We start from the raw sequence: 21,773 nt of genomic DNA, 5'->3' as shown, positions 1-21,773 counted from the left end.
GTGCCCGAGGAGAATTGTGCTGAAGGAACCAGCTTCTCCAGTATCTTTTCCTGACATTTTTCTACTCTGTAACCTTCCACAGTGGCATTTTGCAGTAAGGGATTTTCAGAGACAGTTTTTTCTGGACTTCCACCTCTGAGGTAGTGGAATGTGTCCATCCAGTGGATATCTTGACTCATGCGCCTGTTTTTGTTTCTCCTTTTTATTGAAGGCAGGCCCCTCACTGGTGTTGGTGCAATCCCCAGGAGGCAGAATAGAGACAGTGTTGGAGTCTGTTTCAAAGTACCTGTGATGATCATACAGGATTTAATGAGTTCAGTATCAATTTTGTGTGCATGGCTAGAACATGACCATACTGCGGCACAGTATTCATTTTGTGTTAGCCAGTTTCTGGAGTACACAATTGCTGGAGTTCACTTTTTTCCCCAAGTTTTTTGCTGTGCTCTATAAATGTCACTTTTTGGGCTAATGTGACCCCTACCTACACGAGATGGTGTACTTAAGGATTGTACCATTCTACATTCCCACTCTGAAGTTTTTGTTTGTGGATTTGTTAGGATTGGCATTCATGAATCATGTGTGATAGTATTTTCCAAGTATCCACAGCCAAGCAGTTAGAATGTGGTCAAAGTCCTTAAATCACTGGATAGCAATGCAAAGATAATCTGCATAAATGAATCTTTGGATCTCATGGAATTCTGGTTGGTTATTTATGTAGACATTAAATAGCAAGGGTGATAGCACTGAACCTTGAGACAGTTCATTCCAGTGATCATGCCATTGACTTGACCTTTCTGAACATCCATCTCAACAAAGAAATGTTGATTCTTAAGCAAGGATTATGTGGACCATCTTGCTATTTCCCAAAATTTTGCCAGTTTCAGTATACATGTATGATGATTCAGTGTTTTTAAGTAGCTGACCACACCAGGGAGATACATTCTTCATAGTGTTTGTATGTCAGATTAATATTACAGATTGATTCATACCATTCAAAGGTAAAAACCTTCCCAGTCAGCTTTTTTGAAGCTGAATCTCAACGGGTACTTTGTTTTTGTGAGTGGTACTGCAGCCTCTATCGCATGCTCTGGTCTGTGCTGCATTCTTCAGATCACTGCCATGACCTCCCTTCTGAAGTTGCCCGCATTTTCGGAGGTGACAAAAACTATTTTGGAATATTGTTCTGACAAGCACTTTGAAAGGTACATTGAACCCTGAAGTCATAGAGCAAGCTAAAGCTGATGTCACCCTATTCTCAACTTCTTTTCCCATTGTTGTCATTGTTGGAATATCCCCAGGTGGTATTGCAACATCATTTTTCTGGCAGGGGAAAAATTGTTGCATGGCAGTTGGCCATGCAAACTATTCATCTGTTGGTTTGTAAACAGAAACTACTGCTGTTTGATCAAGATCAACCATAAGTTCCATTGTATCATGGTGTTTCACAGCAGTGTTTTTTTTTTTTTAAACCAGGCCTGTGTTATGTATAAGTATTATACTACCATAGATGTTGCTTTCAATGTTTGCAGCAATATGCATGCCAGTGACGTTTGGTGCTTTTGTATTTGTTTCTCTTGCAAGCATGTTGTCTGCTTTCAGACCAGCTAGATTGTCAGCTTTCTCTGTGGAGAATCCCTCCACATTGAAACTGATAATTTTGCATATCCTCTTTGGCCGAGGCCCTGAAAGGGGCTGTTTATGTTGACGTATATCACTGTCTTCTATTGCAGTCTTGGTGCATATCATCCAATTTGGTCTGTCCTGTGGCTAGTTGCAATTAGGTCCTTTGGTGAGAGGAAGAAATCATATTGGCTGGCTGGCTGGCTGGGAGATAGGTGGACTGGAAGGAGAAAACTTTACTATCATGCCTGCTTTCTGAGGGCTAGTTTACACTAGAAGCACTACATCGCTGCAGCTGCTATGCATTTGGTAAAGATGCACTATGCCGACGGGAGAGTATCTCCTGCTGACATAGCACTGGTGTGGATAGTACATAGGTTGCTGTAACTTGCATTGCTCAGGGGGTGGCTTTTTCACACTCCAGAGTGATGTCACTTACATCCACTTAAGCGGTAGTGTAGATCTGCCCTGATACCCAGGGATCCTCTGGGACTGTTGGTCCTTGATCATCAACCTTGAGAGTTGTCCTGACCAGACCAGGCCAGAGAAAGGGACCCAGATAACATTGCCACTTTTGCAACACTGCTGTAAGCCCATGACCAGTGAGGCAGCTAAAAGCAATGTCTTAAACAGTCTGACACTGGCACAAGTTTGCCATGTATCTAAGGGTATGTCTACACTGCAATTAAAAACCCCAAGCTGGCCTATGCTAGCTAACTTGGGCTAAGGGGCTTGGGCTAAAGAGTTGTTTAATTGCAGTGTGGAAGTTTGGGCTAGGGCCCTATGAGGTGGGAGGGTCCCAGAACTTGGGATGCAGCCTGAGCCTGAAAATCTGCAATAAAACAGCCCTTTAGCCCAAGCCCCTTAGCCAGAGTGATCCGTCACAGTCCAGTCACAGGTGTGTAATTGCAGTGTAGACATAACCTATGTGACCGATAAAAGTATGTGCTGGGGCCTGTCTTGCTCCAGCAGCAAGGCTTGCAAGTGAAAGTCAGCACCACAGACAGAAGCCGCATTTTCTATCTTTGTTCTTTTTTTCTTTCCCCTTTTTGTGTTGTGTCTTGGACTTGTCTAGGAAATAGGATTGGGCTTTAAAAACACCAGCAACAACAGCTCCAGGCCTTCTCAGCTAATTGTTTTTCTCGTCTCCTAAGAGGACAGTTATTACCATCTTTAGTTCCACCTAAAAGGCTGCCAAAGGTGGGGAACAGGTTTTCCTGTAAAATCTCTCTACAGCTAAATGGAAACAGGGATGTTGTTAAAATGAAAGCCTTACTTAATATTTTTCATTTCAAATGCTTTCACTATTTTACCTTTTTCTATATTTTTAATAAAAGTATTTTTAAAAAATGTGTTTGCCATAGGATTAAGCAGGCTGTGGTCTCTGTACTCAAACACCAAACCATGTTAATTGTTTAGCATCATACAGGGACAGTCATGTTAATAGCTTTAACTCACTAGGCTCATTTATTCCACTGAAATTAAAACAGATCCTGGTGTCTAGCTGCTACTGCAATACAAATAACAAATAATTTTAAGGGTCTACTATAGTTTCTATTTTAATATAGAAACATTTCATACCTCAATTTTACCACTAAATTCTTCCCACTAAAAGTGGCAAGAGGCCCCAATCCTGCTACTGCACAGAGAAATCCTTGTTTCTACATCAGCTTCCATTGGCTTCAGGTGGGCTCTGCACAGGCTCCTACCTGTACAAATGTAGTTGCAGGGTTGTGGCCTAAATCAATCAAATTCTAAACATCTTGGTTAGAATTTGATTGAAGTCATACTTCAAACACAACAACCACCACATAACTGGTATTCAAACAGAAGCTTTGTTCTGGTGTAAGTCTGACATTCCCTATTAGAGTGCTACAGTACAAAGCAAGAGCAGGACTTAGCATATTTTTGTCTGTTGTTTTTAATTTCAATAGTTTCCTTTGTAAAAGTGTTTTATTTCTTTTCCTAACCCAAATTTGTATTTCTAATCTTCTAATTTGGGGATGACTAGTTTCTTCATATTCCCTTTACAAGCGAGAGACCTTGTATTTCTAGATCGATCCCACTCCACAAATGTATGTGAAGTTTCCTTCCATATGCCTTTGTCCATGTCAAGGTCAATAGAGGACATCACCATGAAAGAACATAAAATAAGTTGGCTGCCTTTTTGTTCTTTAATGGATTTGTGACAGTAAAACGTTGCTCCTAGCAGAATAGATACTGCAAGTTAATAAAATATTTATTTAGATTATAAATTACATCAGCTTCATCCCAAGGGAATTGAATTAGCTGGAATACCTCAGAAAATAGCTTAGAAAGACATTTAATAGCCTGTTCACAACATGTAGAAAACTGTATACAAAATCATTTAGTATCATAAATCTGGAAACAGCCAAAAAATAAAAGTCTACAAATAACGCCCTACTTATGCTAATGGTACATCTGGTGCTTTTTGAGGTAGAGCCAGTGACTATTTCTGAGTAGGCTTAGACACCCACAATGAACTGATGGTGAAATCAATCAGAACCACATCCTACTATATCTAAAATCTTAATAGATTTATTCTAGTACATTAGGTGCACCCTGCCTGTATGAAGATGTTAAATTATCTTAAAACATATAACATTAAATATGTTTTCTGACTTGTCAATAATAAAATGTCATCATGACAAACATCTTCCCGTTAATGAACATTCAGATCAATATAACTACTGTTCCTCTTCTAATTTCCCCCGCACTGTATGCCTACAAGTTAAAAATAATCCTCTAAAAAGCTAATTTATGTAGTGTTCAGACCATATATTAGGCATTCTATGGATTATTTGTTGTGGACAAGCTGGCCAAGTATGGAAATCAAGCAGTTACACTTTTCAGGAGATATACCTTAATATAGTCCCTCACAAAATTGGGGTGCTGGCTTGTATTCATCCGTGATGAATGCCAGAAATCCATGCTGGTAAAAGACAAACATTACAAACATTGATGGAATATAATGGAGAACACTCCTGATTTTTTTTCTTACCTATGATTTAGAATCATCTGCTGAAGTCTTTATACCCAGACGTACAGCACAGCATTGAATTACAGTCCACAACCCCAGCATTGTTTCATCTTAAAGCATCTAAAGCAAAACAACTATTCTTTTCAAAATGGAACTCCTAATCCCTCCCTAATATAGCAATGAATCTACCGTTTACTAGATTTAGCAAATTAAGAAGAAATTCCTTCATATCTAAAGAAAACTAACCTGAATGGACCAGGAATCTTTCTTTAGAAAAGATGGAGAAGAGTAATGTGGGGCCCTGCAATTGTTATCCACACTGATTCTTCATGTGCCTCATCCTCAAGTGCCACTCATTGTGTCAATGGGACGTTGGATGTAAGTGCTCACCACTATGAGAGAGGGCCATAATATCAGGGCCATGGTTACAGTATTATACTATCAGTTCCAGCTCTCATTGGATCATCTTTGTCAGTGTCCCTTTTTGAAAGCTGTCTTTTTCCAATCTTAACTTTTTCATGTGTGTCACTTTAGGCCTTGGCTACACTGGCAATTCACAGCGCTGCACTTGCTGCGCTCAGGGGTGTGAAAAAACACCCCCCCGGAGCGCAGCGAGTGCAGTGCTGTAAAGCGCCAGTGTAATCAGCGCCTGCAGCGCTGCAAGCTATTCCCCTCGGAGAGGTGGAGTACTTGCAGCGCTGCGAGAGAGCTCTCCCAGCGCTGGCGGCGCGACTACACTCGCGCTTCACAGCGCTGCCACGGCAACGCTGCCGCGGCAGCGCTGTGAATCTGCGAGTGTAGCCAAGGCCTTACATCAGACTTGGTTCTACCTATTAACCCACCACTCTAATTAGGTAATTCAGCATACAGTGAGAGAAAACATTTACACCGCCTCTGCTATGGTGGAATAACAATTCAGACATTTCTCTTGTGATCTTCTGAAGATCCATCTTTTTAAGGATTCAGTACATATTTCTGCAGACATCAAAGCTATGTAACTTGCAAACACAGCACCTCCTAGTATTCCAGTAGGAACTGTGTCAGACAAGCAGCCAAACTGCAAGCACTAAAACAAAATGAATCTAGATAGTTGTCTCTTTGAAAGTAGTCTGAAATCTCCCCAACATATCAAATAATCTGCCACAGGAAGATGCAGTATACTGTTTTGGTGGTATGATACAGTCCAGGTCTTTCCATAAATTCTCAAAGAACCAAACAAACTGGCCACTCCTTGGCCACAACTGGCCAACTGATATCATCCCCCACAACTGCTCGAAAGCTGTGGAAGGGTTGTCAGACTGTTTTGTTTTGGTTTTTTGAAGGAAGCTAAAAGCTTTATAGTATAAATGAAAATCTGGCCCATCTTGTTCTCCACCAGTGTGCTAATCTCCTACTTTATTTTTTTAACTCTCCAAGAGCAAAATCACGCTATAGTACTTTCCAAGAATTCAGTACAGGGTGAGACCAAACTAGTAAAATTACTCCAATAGCCGCTGCCAATACTTTTCCACTGCTCTCATAGCATCCTCTGTGGAGAATATGCACAAATCGGAAACACTGAATGTCTTTTGAATCACATAAGAAGACATGTAAGAGAAAATAAATACCCTTTATTTAAATTAAGGCTCTTTAGCTGCAGATTTTGACCTGAAATATCTCCTGGGTATTTATGTATTTATTTGTATTGAGTAGCACCTAGAAGCCCCAACCGTGGCTTGGACACATTGTGTTAGCACTCTACAAACAGAAAGTCAGAGACAGGTTTTCAGTCCAAATAAACAAGCCAAGAGCAAGAGAAAGGAAGTATTATCTCAGTTTCACAGATAGGAAATTGAGGTAGAGACAGTCAGCAGCTTGCCCACAGGAAGTCTGTGACACAGCCCGGAATTAAACTATATCTCTTGTGTCTCACTCCAGTGCCTAAATCACAACATCAACCTCCTTCTCTAGATAATTCTAATATAACCAAAACAATTGACAATGTCGGGTCCAGTATGTGCTGCTTCCCATGTATTATTAACATAACTGCTCCAGTGCATCGGGAACTGTTGATAAATAGGTCTAAAAGCAATATATACATTTCATCCCCAACAGTGAGAGTCTAAAGTCATGGCCAAGGTGGACTCAGCATATTCATCCAGGAGTTACCCAATTTAGGGCAGGTCTTCACTACGGGGGGGGTCGATTTAAGATACGCAAATTCAGCTACGCGAATAGCGTAGCTGAATTCGACGTATCACAGCCGACTTACCCCGCTGTAAGGACGGTGGCAAAATCGACCTCCGCGGCTTCCCGTCGACGGCGCTTACTCCCACCTCCGCTGGTGGAGTAAGAGCGTCGATTCGGGGATCGATTGTCGCGTCCCGACGAGACGCGATAATTCGATCCCCGAGAGGTCGATTTCTACCCGCCGATTCAGGCGGGTAGTGTAGACCTAGCCTTAGATAGAGATCAGCTCCAATTTACAGATGACATTCAGATGCCTGTTCTTATCTGTGGTCCATGTCCTACAGTCAGTACTGCGCTCTCCATTAGATCCTCTAGCTCCATAAGAAATAATCTTTCAAATCCCTTTACAGTCATATCTTTGACCCAATTATTTAAGAGCCTGTTATCAATTACTATAGAGACATTTTATTCACTCAAATAGTTAAAGTTAGTCCAGCATTTGTCACCCATATTTCTGTATGGTGACAAGGGACCAATAACTGCAACAACATGGTTTATTGCTAATTTGACACTCCAGCAGTCCAGAACACAGTAATAAAATATTTTAAAAAAAAATTTCCCTGAACTATATTTTGCCTTTTGATGATCTAGGATTAGGAGAGGCACAATTAAATCACAATTATTTTGTACATTTTATGGACTCATTGCATCCTCTTGTTAAAAGGTATGGTGTGGCTGGCAAAAATTGTCATTATCTGTAGTCAAGATAGTAGTAGGGCAACTTAAAGTTTGTTTCTCTAAGAACTAGTTATATCTTAATATAAATAAACTCTTGCTTTCCATTATTGTGCATATTTAGAGACCATGATCTTTAAATAAGCATTTTTTTCTTTTTAAATGAGAATTCCCTGTGCCATATCTTCAGCTGATATAAATTGGAGTAGTTCCACTGATTTCAACTGAGCTGTGCCAGTTTACACTACCTAAGGATTTGGTGTCCTGTCCTCTTTCAGTGTCATCCGTTTGTGAATGACTCACCTGTGCAGAGCTTTGGATCATTTGAAACAGTTCGCATGCCCGTCAGACACTGATCAGTATAGTCTACAATGGTCCAGAAGATAAACTGAGTTAGCTTAGTGGAAAATAGTGACAGTTTTGATTTATGGGCCAGCTCATCCCCTGGTGTAAATTGGCATAGCTATGGAGCTATGCCATTTGTACCATCTGAGGAGCTGACGGTATGTGTTTTGTTTTTTTTAAAGGTTTTTAATTGCATGATCAGACTGGTCAAAAGTGCACCTTTTTGTCTGAAAATTGCCTACCCCTATAAAGCATGTCCCCCTTTACTGCCATGCTTTAAAATTTAACTCTTGGTAACTTTTAATTATTAAAACGGGGTGGTTTTGTCAGTAGTTCTTGGTTGAAAGTGAAAAATCTGAGCCATATTTCTCATGATATGTTTCATACTTGGATTTTAAATGTATAAGTGATCTGAACTGATTAGTATCTTGGTTTGTTCATGGCCCTCTGAAAAGAGGCATAATATTTTTCAAAAGCCAGATGGTGGTATGTTTTGCATGTCTAGTAGACACAAAATTGTTTCCCTGTGGAAGCATTTTTTGCAATCTCTTTTGGTTAGTCTCCATATAACTGATCCAATAACCTTGAATGTGTTTTTCCTTTTCTTTCTCATAAGAGGGACAGTTTTCTCTTTGAAAGGTTCTTTCTGGAAGTGTTTGGCAGACCATAATAGAGTGGTAGTAACATCTCTCCTCATGTAGTTAGATATGACTGGAAAGCCAAAGTTTATTTCTTAAACGTGACTCAAATACACAAAAAGGAAAGGTGAATAATATATATATATATTAAATGGGAAATTAGGGACCTTATCATTAGTTTGAAGAATTATTTATCTTATGATGTTTGACTTTGTCAAGGTTGCTTTTTTCATTTTGTTGTGACAGTTCTTTCTGGAATCAGGATTGTACAATCACCAAAATGTCAACTTTACTGTCTACTTCATTTATCAATTTCCCTCTCAGGTCCACAGGGATCTTATCCTCCTCTTAGGAGAGAGAAACCAAACAAGTTCAGGAAGATTTGACTACCTCTGTACATGCTAATTTCAAAGGACTACAAAACAGACAGTATGGGAAGTTTGCTGCTGCAGAATTGGATAACCTTTGATGGTACCAAAATGCTGCATTTTCTCATTCTCACCTGTATCATACCCAGATCCATTATTTCAGAATATTGACAGTGTACCATCACAAACACCAATTGGCTTACAGTGTGACATTCTGAGAACCACTTCCAGAAGTAGAGTACTTCTGAGGATGATATTGCAGCATCAGTACTCACAGTGCATGTTGGTAAACAGAAATTCTGTGAGAACATGTGAGCACTTGCAAGTTTCAGGTAGTTTCTAGCTGTCATCTCTACTGTTAAGTTGCTAAGAAATCTCAGATCAGATGTATGCCATGTTCTGTATAGTAAGGAGACCTCAGATGTGTTCATTTGTCTTGTTAACTCAGTAAGAGAAAATCCCATGGGAGGCCCAAAATGATTAATTCAGTGGAGTAGGAACAGAAAAGGATATTGGGTTTTGATGATGTTCCCTAATATGTACGGTACTATCATTGATTTTTGTGGACAGAGATTCAGAGCCGAAACTGTATCCTTTCCTTTGGGATTTGGGGTTTTATTTTGTTTTGCCGTGCATTTCTAAGAGATAAAGGGCACTCCAGAACGAGAGAAGTCAGTTCACTTCCCCATTGATTTTATTTGGATCTTCACTATTATTTGTTCTGAATAATTGCAGTGGGCAAGGGAAATGAGATTTCACATAGCAACAAATATATACAAAAGAGAAGATAAGACAATTTGTATTGACAGGGTTGATATTTTTTGGATTAATCATGAAAGGCTTGACATTTTGAGCTGCTGAACACTTATACTCTTATTGCAGTGGTGAGTGCTTCAGCATCTCTAAAAAAGATATCTATAATTTGTATTTTTTTCTTGTAAAACTACAGGTTACAAAAAGATACTAAACCAACTTTTTAAACCAGCTGTAAACCTGCCTTCCAGTTTTGCTGGTGTAATTTTTTTGGAAGCACAACATTGTAAGGGCAGTTAATTGCTCTTATAAAATTGATTGCTATTTGTATTTTTTAAAACAGATCACTTTATGGACAATTCTGAGTAGTTTATCATTGCCTATATGGGCTAGAGAAAAGGAAAAAACCCTGGTCTTGGAATTTATGAATCTATGAAAAGTTTTACTAAGTGTTTCAAATCTTTCAGAAGTTCCTAAACTGTGGCCAATAATAAAACAGTTGCTGGTGGTTAGCAGAGAGCTGCTGGTCCCATAGTGCTGACTCCTCCTTGTTTTTAGCTGTAAAATTGCACTAAAAGAAGCTGAAAATACATTAAATACTTTTCCTGATATTTTCCATGTAAACATGGGTGCTATTCAAATGCCATGGCAAGAGGAAGTGATCCACATGATTGTGGCTGGGAGGGGACTGCTCTATGACCAATGATTCTGTTCAGATATGATCATGCTATTGAAAAGAATTGAGAACCCCTTTTTTAGATAATTTGAGCACATTCACCCATTCTCTTGCTTTCCCTCCCTTGACTAAGCTAGAAATGCAGATGGTCGCAAGTGGTATGATACCTAAAACAAGGAATGTACAGATCACCAAAATTCACTCTTTCTTATAGTGAGTCTGTTGTTGTGAATTAGCTGTGTGTGAAAGACAAAGCTTCATTTGCTAAGGGCTATTAAAGACATGTGGTTGAAGGGGTCATCACTACCGTACTGTGTAATTGAGCTCTGAAGTGACTGCACATAACAGTGCATCTTAATTATTCTGTCCTTTTTCAACAAGATATTGATTTATTATTTACAGCTAATTGGAGACTTATTGACTGTGGTTGGACAACAGCTTTAAACAACTTCATTTGTAGTAGAAAGGGGAGAAAAAGCAATCTTAACTAATCAGCTTCCTGCTAAACATTAATATACTGAGCAGCTGTGTCAATTGTATTGTGTGACACATTTAAATAAAGTCCCTTCTAGCAGTCCAGGCTTTAACACTTTTTTACCTGGTAAATGGTGTCAACAGTATTTTTCATGCCAGGTTATACCGATTATTTTATGTACCTAACCATCCTGGTCAGAATAATCATTTAATCTTTGCTTAATTTCATAGTACTGTGTATACAGAGATGCTCAAATTGAGGATCTTAGAGAACCTAGTGGACCTTTGTCACAAAAGGATGGCTTTTGCATCTGAAAGGTCTGAGAGATCAAAAACTGCCTCTGTGGCCAGACATGGATGGAGATACCTTTGAAAACGTTGCTTGTTACCTATGTTCCGCATTTATAAACATTCTAAGAACTCTCCCTCTGTTCAGAGCTCAGGAGCCATTTTGTTCTGAGAACTTTAGCAGCCTATAACTAAAGAGGCAGCTGCATGGTGGCAGTGTCTCCAGGCAACATTACTAATATTCATTTTTGCTTTTTTCTTTTAATCACAGATCATTTTAGACTCCAAGTACATGCCTCTGGTATAGGGAGACATAATGGTATCCTTGCAGTTTTCTTCGGGATACTCTTAGGGTCAAAATCAGAATTATAGTAATCAGGTACAACTCCATTATCTTCAATGGAATATCGCCCACTTACAACAGTGTTGTGTTTTGTCCTTAACTAAATTTAAAAAGTGAAATGGATTGATTAAAATAATCAAATTAATATTAATAGAATTATTACATAAACTCTGGAGGGTGAGACTAGTTCTTTGATAGGAAACCACCTTTTATACAGTTCTAACAGATTTATCTACCGTTCAATTATAAGCCATTGGATCTCTGTTTGGCTTCACCAAAAGGCTAGGTGTAACATTTTCAAAAGTGCCTAAGTGAATGAGGAGCCAACGGCTATGTCTACACTGTGCACCTTAAAGCAGCATAGCTGTGCTGCTACAGCAGTGCCACAGGAGAGAAAATAAAACCACCCTCTCTCCTGTTGACAAAATAAAACCACCCACAATGAGGAGAGCATCTCCCACTGACAAAGTGCTGTCTACACGGGCGCTTTTGATTGGTAAAATGTTTGTCGGTCAGGGGAGTGTGTTTTTTCACACCCCGACCCACAAAAAAATTACTGATGAAAGTGCAGGTGTAAACCTAGCCTAAGAATCACTAAAACAGTGGGACTTAAGCTCCTAAATGACTTAAGAGTGAAATTGATCCCAGGGTATTATCCTCCAGATGGCCCTGGACATGGATTATCCCCAGTACCTAATAAGTCTGATAGAATACTAGCTACTAATACCTGTAACAAATTACTTTAATAGAATAACATCAAGGAGAATGAAGATTTTTTTAGAACGGATTTTTTAGTTATTTGACGTGCTGTACTAAAGTAGTATTTTATGAGATCAAAATGGTTCTTTTCCATTAATTTAATAACTAAAAAATTGTAGTCCACTATCCTACAACTTATATCACAAACTAAATAAAAGAGAGGAAATTTAAATAGCATAGCATTACAGTGGTAATGTGTCTTTGGTAATTTACATTAATATATATTTATACATATTAACAAAATAGCTGAAAGTAAGCAAAGGTCATGGGCCTGATTCTGCTTCCATACAGATATGCTCTAACTTATCTAAAACTTGTTTGGCTAGAAGCAGGAATTGCCTGGTGAAATCTAAGGCCTTGTTATGAAGGAGATCAGACTAGCTCATCATACAGATCTCTTCTAGCCCTAATCTATGAAAACTCCATGAAGTTTTGCCATTGACTTCAAAGGGATCAGCACTGGGCCCTATATGAAATACATAATAAATAATTTAGTTTAAAATGTTCAGTCTTTTCAGATGAGCTTTGCATCAGATCTTGAGGTCAAATGGCCTTGATTTTTAAACTTCCAACATATGATGTGTGCGAAATCATGAATTTGTGTTGTTAAACTATTGGGCCTACAAATTAGCTTGAATTGTGAGCTCAACTATAAAAAGTATGGAAAAGTTCATAAGTTGTTACAATAACCTATACTAGCAAATGTTGATAGGAAAAGATACAAAGGGGAGGCAGAATAACTGAGTTTGTCTAAGCAAAAATGCCAAGTTGATATGATTCAAGAACTGTGTTGAAATTATGCTTGTTAAAAACAGGAGATGCGGAGCCAGAAGTTAATGAGCCAAAACTGGTTTGTTGGATTATAGGCCTAATGGGTGGACAAAATAATGAGGGGATGGATTTTTCTACCCACCACTACCTTTTTGGGTCCTTTAAAAGGAAAAGATTTTGTGGGGAAAGGAGAAAAGCAGAAAATGAAGAACAAATGGGAATAACAGACAGAGGCTAGTGGAGTGAGCTTCCTGATCCTAACTGCCTCTGTTTCCTGGAACCCTGGGCCTTCATTACCCTGATCGGGAGAGCTGTCCTGACGAGCCAGAAAGAGAGTCAGATGACATCGCCACCCCTACCAGCTCCAGCTGATTCCCAAACACCTTTTGGGATGATAATTATTACCCTCTTTTATACCATGTAAGAGACTGTCAAATTAGGGGATTATTTCCTTCTAAAACTCTTTCCAGCTAAAGGAAAAGGGAACAAAAAATGTTGTTAAAATGAAAACCTTATTTAATATTTTACATTTCAAATGTTTTAACTGTTTTTCTTTCTCTTCTTGGTCTTTAATCACTGGTTAAATGGCTTTTTAGTGATGTGTTCGCCATGTTACTAAGCAGGCTGAGGTATCTGTATACCAAACCCCCAGACTTGTTTAAACACTGTTTAATAATAAATGGTGACTGGGTTATGTTAACACCTTTAGCCCACGTATTCCATCTAAATTGATACAACAGTGACCACATAGCCACTTAGATATGCAAAAGCTTGACTTTGCTCATGAACTAGTGATTATGGTATCTATGTGAACAATTGTGTTCATCCAGCTAAAGGTGGCTGAAACGTGGAATTTCTAGTTCATGGGAAATTTCAACATTTCAAATTTTGGCAGGGCTCTCCTGGAAGCCTGGGATTCTCAACCCTGGAGCAGTCCTGGAAGCCCAAGTTCCACAGAAACCCTCCAGATGAGATGGCAGGAAAGCAGACAGGTTTCCAGTGGAACTCTGCCTGTGGTTCATTGAAAGTTCATCAAATCTGATATGTTTCTGTGAAACATTTTGCATTCCACAAATTGGCATTTTCCAATGAAACCCTGTTTCATCAGAAAATTCCTGACCAACTCTACACCCGACTTTGAAAATCTGGACTTGAGACACTTTAAAGGGGCCTGGTCTTTAGAACAGGTGTGTGTCACTTTCTGACAACGAGGTCCCATGTAGGGCACCCAAATCCTAATAGAGCTGACCTTTACTTGTCACTTTTGAAGATCTTGGCCACAATAGTTCAACTGGCTATTCAGCCATCCTCCTTCTCCACACCACTTGTTTTATTAAGTTCTCACTTCCTTTAGAAAGCAAATGCTTCCAGTGCCAATTTGTGAAACCAAAGATATAGATCTTGGAGTCTATTCTTCTTTGTTTCTATGTTTTAGTTTGTCTGCTGAAGTTACTATAAAGAAAAATAGCTTCCTGTAAGCAGTTAATTATGATTGTTTCCTCAGGATATGAGTATTTCTGAATTAATGATCTGACTTTTTCTTTATGCTGTTCTAAAGGCTTTTCTCTTCTGTGTGATGGTGAACCTAGAAATGTTAAGTAGAAATATATTTTGAAATAATCCATATCACTGCTGACCTTTTCTCCAAATTTTAATGTAAGGTGGGAAGGGGCAGAGTGCTCTATATATTAAACAGGTATGAGCAAATGATTTCAGACACAACCTTTACTAAGAACATAAATGTCAGAACTCAGAACATTAAAAATTTGCCCCACTTTGAACTTAACTGAGACTTGGGCCCTGATCCCATGACCATTGAAGTGAATGGAAGACTTGTACTCACTTCAATGGATCAGACACTTGGCCCTAAATGCAGAAGTACCCAAATTTTAAGAGACAAAAACATGCATGCAGTGTTTTATTTCCTACCTAGCTGAAACCAGGAAATTCTAGTGAGACCCTGATTTTGAAATACTTCTGAACCAAAGAGATATAAACGAAACTATTAGAAAAGGGAAGCTTACTGAGAAATTATCTGAACCTTTAGAGGTTTTTTGCCCATCACTAATGAAAGAAATTGACTGATGTATATACCCCATAATCTGTACACAAAGCTATTCAGCAGCTAGTCCCTTGTGGATTTTTCACATTGGATTGTGTATTAATTTGCTTTTATGCTGCTTCTAGTTTCTTATCACTCCTTTGCAGTCAGCATGTATACACCAAAAGTAATCAAGGCTGTGCTTAAAAAGCACTGCCTTCCTAATTGTCCATTATACTAAAAAAAACACAAAAAACAAACAACAGATTGTTGTTATGACTGGGTTACCTCTCTGCCACATGCATATATTCGCAGTAGTATGCATCTCACTTGCACTTTTGTTTGCCAAGCTCTGGGTGTTGTGAAATGTTGCTGATAGAATAATAAAAATAAATATTCCTGTGTTATAAGCCTGATGATGCAGAAGGAAAAAGTTATTTTTATGCATATACACTAAATCTTGAAGCAGAAGCTCAAAGGAAACAATACGAAATCTATTGATTTTCTTTAATGTCATGCTATGTTCTATTAACTGCCAAGATCAGAAATGGAAGCCATCTATTGGCATTGAGCAGACTAAAATAAATCCCTTACAATGCTTCAGGAGGATTTGCTTGCAGAGTGAACATATGGTTATAGGTTTGATGTGTTGACTTGTATGTCTATATTATTCTTCCAACAGATTATTCCTGTTTCGGCAGTAACAACAATTAATCAAAGGTATGACAGACACAGAGTTTGAAAATAATGTGAGTTATCACCAGGCAGATGGTTCACAACAGTAACTAAACTTAGTAAGGTACTTATTTCAGAAATAGCCATTTTAGCAGATGTTTCCAAAGAAGTGAGGGAGGGGAAAACAGAATTTACTGTTGAAAAGTGTGACCAAAATGAGCTGCTTAGTGACCGTAAGAATGTTATATACTGAACAAAAGTCTTTATACATTAATGAAGCTAAATTGTGAAGGTCTTACCTGGCTTTTGCATAACAGCCACCAGAATGACAGAAATTTAGTCTGCAAACCTGAATTGTAGGAATGATGAGCTAATGTTACAATATTCTGAAGTGCTAATTGATAGGTAGGCTTTTTTATGCTAGCAAAGGAAGATACTGCTTCTTCTAAGTGTTTAGCTAACAGTGGCTCAGAAGCAAATTTTGTTATGATACTTTCCATTGTCTAAATAAAAAAAAGTTCAGTTATTTCCATTTCTGTGTAATTTAATTTATATTGAGGTTAAAACATAATTCTCTTTATAGCAAGGCCATTCTTTGTTTTCTCAGCCTGCAAGATGAGGCATAGTAAGAACGACCCATTCTTTCCACAGAAAAGAGACGTGGATAGGAATGGTACATGAGCGAGTCTCTTTAATCACTCAAACTCTTCTCTTATCTGTGATCTTCTGGCTTGTCCTGTGCTTCAAGCTCACTGCAAACAAAGCACCTATGGACTGGGTTTCACTGGGCTGTTGACTCTGAACCCTATTATGGCTATAACATACACATATAAATCTACCTTCATTACCTGTCCTTCTGATAGAATATAGTAAATACCATCCCAAAATGTCATAGACCACCTATTAATAAGCTTTGTTGTAATTAGGGAAAGGCAGAGAAAATCATATCATAATAAAAATTTAAGTCTGACATTGTAGCTAGCCTAAAACTGGGTATCAGACAGATAGCAATTATAGTGAATTCAGCCAATATTCCCTTATATCATAGGGGTCTAATTTTTGGGCCATATGTCATCAGAAGCTTTCATGAACCTTTTACCTATGCCCCTACTCCATCGACTCCTTTGATGTGGCCAGCTGTCAATTTGCTTATTACCCACTGGGGCATGAAATTATTTGTAACCTTTTCATAGAAAGATTGGTTATGTATTAAACCTCCCTTCTCTGGCTCCAAATCCCTTGTACGTTCCACTTTTATTCTCTATTGCATGGGTCTATTCAGAGCAATGTGATAACATCAAGTGGGACATGTACAATTCTCTGACATTCCCACACAATGACTTCGCCCTTGCTGCTGAAGCCCATGAACATGTAAATCTTCCTTATCCTAGCCTGACAAGTGAATCTTTCAAACCAGGTTAACGTTCTTTTTTCCTGACCTTTCCTAGTTGAGGACATTTTTGAATGCTAATTAGGCTTTAATTGTATTGGCTTTAAGTGTTAACCCTGAAGCAATTTATCAGGATCTTTCATGTAGTTGTAACCACGTAACCATAATTCTTAGTGCCAATTTATCAAAGTCCAATCAATATCAAATATGGTTAGTCAGTGACTGGTACCCTATCCATCATACATGCATTATTCTGTGGAATTTACAGTAACAGAGTGCTAAGGCCTGACAGGTGGGCCAGCATTCTGAGCACTGTTGCATCAATTAGGGTATGTCTACACTACCCGCCGGATCGGCGGGCAGCGATCGATCCAGCGGGGGTCGATTTATCACGTCTAGTCTAGACCGATAAATCTATCCCTGCACGTTCTCCCGTCAACTCCTGTACTCCTCCACCACAAGAGGCGCAGGCGGAGTCGACGGGGGAGTGGAAGCAGTCGACTCACCGCAGTGAAGACACCACGGTAAGTCGATCTAAGTACGTCGACTTCAGCTACGTTATTCATGTAGCTGAAGTTGTGTAATTTAGATCGATTTTCCCCTCCCCCCCAGTGTAGACCAGGCCTTAGTTTCTCCAGTGATGCCTGATTGAGCAATTAGCTAATCAGAAGGAAGGGCTGGGGAGGAAAGAACTAATTAGTCCTCAAATGGCTAACCTGATAAAAGCCAGGAAGAAAATATTAAAAAGGGAGAAGGATAGAGCTAGCTGAGCGAGACTGAAAAAGCTCCCAAGATAGGGCAATTGCTTTTCCTCGTAGAGCCCTGGTAAAGAGGGTCTGAAACACATAGGGATTAAAAACTGTGATGTTGAACTGTACTGGTGTTGATGAAAAGGTTTGGAATAAAATACAGGCTGAACACTAAAGTGAAGTGGGTCTGGGCAGTTTCTGGGGCATTAGTGAACTGGGACTGAGCATTACCCCATCACCAATATTATATTAAAAAGGAGGTGAAGACTGTTGACTTATCTTATGTATTTTGTATTAGGGCAACAACTATTGAGTTGAATAGACCCACTCTCAGATTAATTATAAATAAATGAATATACTCCCATCCCAGATTATTGGCTCATAGCTAGAGGGAACGCTAAAGGATGAATGAGTCAAATGTTTCCTGATGTTTTCTTTTGTGTTTGATCTATTGTTCATCACTTTTATATTGGCAACTCAAGTACGATAAATTATAGAATAATAAAAATACTGAGTCCTTACGTAGCAATTTATATTGTCAAAGTTCTGCACAAATATTGAACAACCATAAAGGATGGTGATAACAAAAGGCTGAGATTTTATCAGGCCTATGTTATGGATTATTAGTCCTAATTTTCATGTCATCGGAGCAAATGTTAAAATAACTGACAAACATTTCCTTCATTAGAGGGGGAATTGGTAGCAAAACCCTTATTTGGGTTGTCTAATACTTTTTCCACTGTAAAAGATTTTTGTGATGATAATGATGCTTTTTTTGAGCTGCACGGACATCTTTATTATTTGCAGCAGACCTTTGAAATTCATGAGTGGGAAAGTCCATGTGCTACAGAAGTGTGGGTTTTTTTGTCTCATGAAATTCCATTGCGGGTTTTTCTGAAATATAAATTGTTGAAAATTGCCATTTCCTTTCTCTAACGTGTGTTCCACAGGAAAATTTTGGCAGGCTGTCAAACCTGAACCGTCTGAAGAGTTGGGCCAATGCTGCAGCTGCCACTGGCACAGTGCAACATACACTGTGCCTGGAATGCCTAGCAGCTGCCAGAGCAGTTGTAGTGGGAGGGGTGGGGGAGAAGGAGAGGCTCATGACAGGCCTCAGTGCCCCATCATTCCTTGGGAAAGAAATGGACTAGGTTCACCCCCTGCTAATGATGCCTGATGTTTGGAGATTGTTACCTAATAATTAAATTTGTTTTTTTCCTGTTTTTTCCCTCTCCCCCCCTTAAAATAAACAAAACAAATCTCTTCTCCCCCCCCCCCCCCCAGGTAGGAAGTTACAGTAGAAAAAACAACAAAAACCTACACAACTTAAGTTAAAAGGATGTTGTTTATGTTAAAGTCCAGCACTCAAAAAGTTAGGAAATGCCAGAGTCGAGGGTAAACTTGCAACTTCAATTTGGCCCCCTTGTGATGCATTATCATTCAAGCTCAGCAGGAAATGGCTTTTTGTCCTGCAAAACCTTTTACGATTTCATAATATTTCCCATTCCACACTGGGGCAAAACTAAAACCTCTCAAAACTTTTCATGAAAGACGAGAGAGCGCAAGCCCCCTTCTCTGAGCCCCAGAATAGCCTGGTGATTAGGCGTTTGAGTTGGAATGGGGGGAGATTAGGTTGAAGTCCCTACTCTGAATCAGTCAAATGGCACAATAAATACTTTGAGGTGTATTATTTGCCTCTTTCTGCTTCCTTCTGTGCTGCTCAGATCCTTTGCTGGGGCTTCTGTTGGCATGGGGGAGTCTCCAGTGAATGTAGAGCTAGTGCAACCAGCTCTTCTACTTCCCACCTGCATCCCCTGGCTCAGAGGGCACGTCAGAGGTGGGTAACGTGACCTGCACTGTGCTTCTTGAGTGTTGTATGGATCTTTGGGGACAGTTGCCAGCTGTCTCATGTTAGAGCAGCCCTAATGCTAACCACAGTCCTTTGACTGGCTCCCTTTTAAAAATCTGATGTGGACCAATTGGAATACAATCTACTCTTCAAAGAAAGAATTTGGATAGTCCAATCAGTGTACAAATTTTTACTTCAGGTGTCAACTTGTCATAAACCAGAATGCCTCTTTTGTGGTTAAACCAAATGTTAAAGCAACTCTAAACTTGTAGCTTTCAACTCATTAAAACAAGTTTCTTTCTGTAGCCTGTGAGACTGTCAAGTTCATGTAAAACTCTAATGCACCTGGAGAGAGAGACTGGTGTAGTGCAGAGAGGAAGGATGCTTTAGTGATTAGGGTGTTAACTTGGGACTTGGTCAATCCAAGTGTGTGACTTTGGGCAAGTCACTTAGTTCTAGATCCACAAACATATTTAGGCTCCCAATTGCCAATGACAGTTGGGATTCTAAATACCTTTGTGGATCTGGGCCTTAGTCTCTCTGTGCATGCATAAAATGGGAATAATGGCCCTGGAGTATTCTGAGGATAAATACATACAAGATTGTGAGGAGCTCACAGCAGTAGAGCTATGAAAGTACCTTCGATATTATCTTAAAAATGTCAAGCCTCTTATTATTCTAGTCCTGCCTGCTTTCTTTCACCTATCTAGTATTGTTAATCCCAAATGACCAAAAAGCATGATTCAGATCTCCAGAATCTGTGAGATTGCCATAAAAATCATTAAATTAAATTAAACAAAACTAAAATGTGAGTTCTTTTAATTTTTCTGATTTTTTTTTTTTGAGCCTCTGGAGTACCAGAGTCACATTTTCAAGGTTTTCTCCATAACCTCGATGAGATAGAACTTACCTTTTATCTTCAGTAAAATCTGAGATTGTGACATAATCATTCCTCCCCTCTCCTCTGCAAGAACTGGGGTTTTAAGAAAAACACCAAATATTGCAAGCCTCCCAATAAAATGAGTGTTGAAAACACTGACTATCATTTCACTTCATATAAATACAATTTCCTGGGAAAGAAAAGCTATGCTGAACTAGTTTAATGTATTCAAGTCTCAGCACTCTCTACCATTTATTGATTCATTTCTAAGTGGCCAGGGTTAAACCTGTTATTGAAATACAAGTGCCAATTATACATTTAAGTTAGTATACTTAGTTACAAGTCTTTTATAACTCATCTGGAAATTATTTAAATTAGACTTAATCAAGTCATCACTTGGGTTAAAAAAAAGAAAGAAAAAAAAGCTCATTTTACAAGTGAAATGTGTTTGTAGATAAATTTTTTTAGCTCAGCTTGATAGGTTTGACCAGCGGGTCTCTTGAGATAGATAGAAACTTCAGCTGAGATTATTTTTATTTCAAGGCTTTATTATCGAGTCTTGTTCTAATATTACTGGGGTCTTCCCTTAGAGACAAAACAAAGTGCTAATCTGTGATAAGTCTCTTCTCAGTGGCCAGCTGTCAGGTCCATTAGCCCTTCTGTCCAGCTGCGTTTGGCTTGTGGGAAGCAATTTGTTGAAGCACCATGCTGTTTAAACTGAGTTTTATTGGGCAGTCCTTTTGGTTCACTATTTTTAAAAGCTGATGTGAATACAATCCATGCTTCAAACAAAGAATGCAGATCTTCCAACCAGTGAACAAGTTTTGTTTCAGATTTCACCTTTTCATAAAGCACTGTGTCTCTTTTGAGGTTTTATATTTTATAACTGTACATTGCTACTGTGGGTTTTGTTCCTAGACACCAAGATTCATAAATCTTCACATGTAAAAGCCTTGGAATGTCCCAGTTTTTGCTTGGGGGATTTCAACATTGTAAGCTACCAATCAACCTTTTCTCTGGGATTTCCCTTTTTTCACCGTCAGTTCTTCGGTCAGCAAAGCTTGTGCAGGGCCCTTCTTTTCAGTGTGCTGGAACATCATTGACTGACATATCACAGCTCTGTTGTGTTTTTTTTTTATTTTTTTCTGATAACGAGGTGTCTTTGCAAACCCCATCTTTATATTTTCTTGTTTTAATCAAATTGTTCTACTTTCTTTACTTTTATAGAGTTGTTTAGCAAAACCCATAA

This window comes from Emys orbicularis, chromosome 5 (genome assembly GCF_028017835.1).
Source record: "Emys orbicularis isolate rEmyOrb1 chromosome 5, rEmyOrb1.hap1, whole genome shotgun sequence".
NCBI classification, from domain to species: domain Eukaryota; kingdom Metazoa; phylum Chordata; order Testudines; family Emydidae; genus Emys; species Emys orbicularis.
This window is presented reverse-complemented; position numbering follows the sequence as displayed.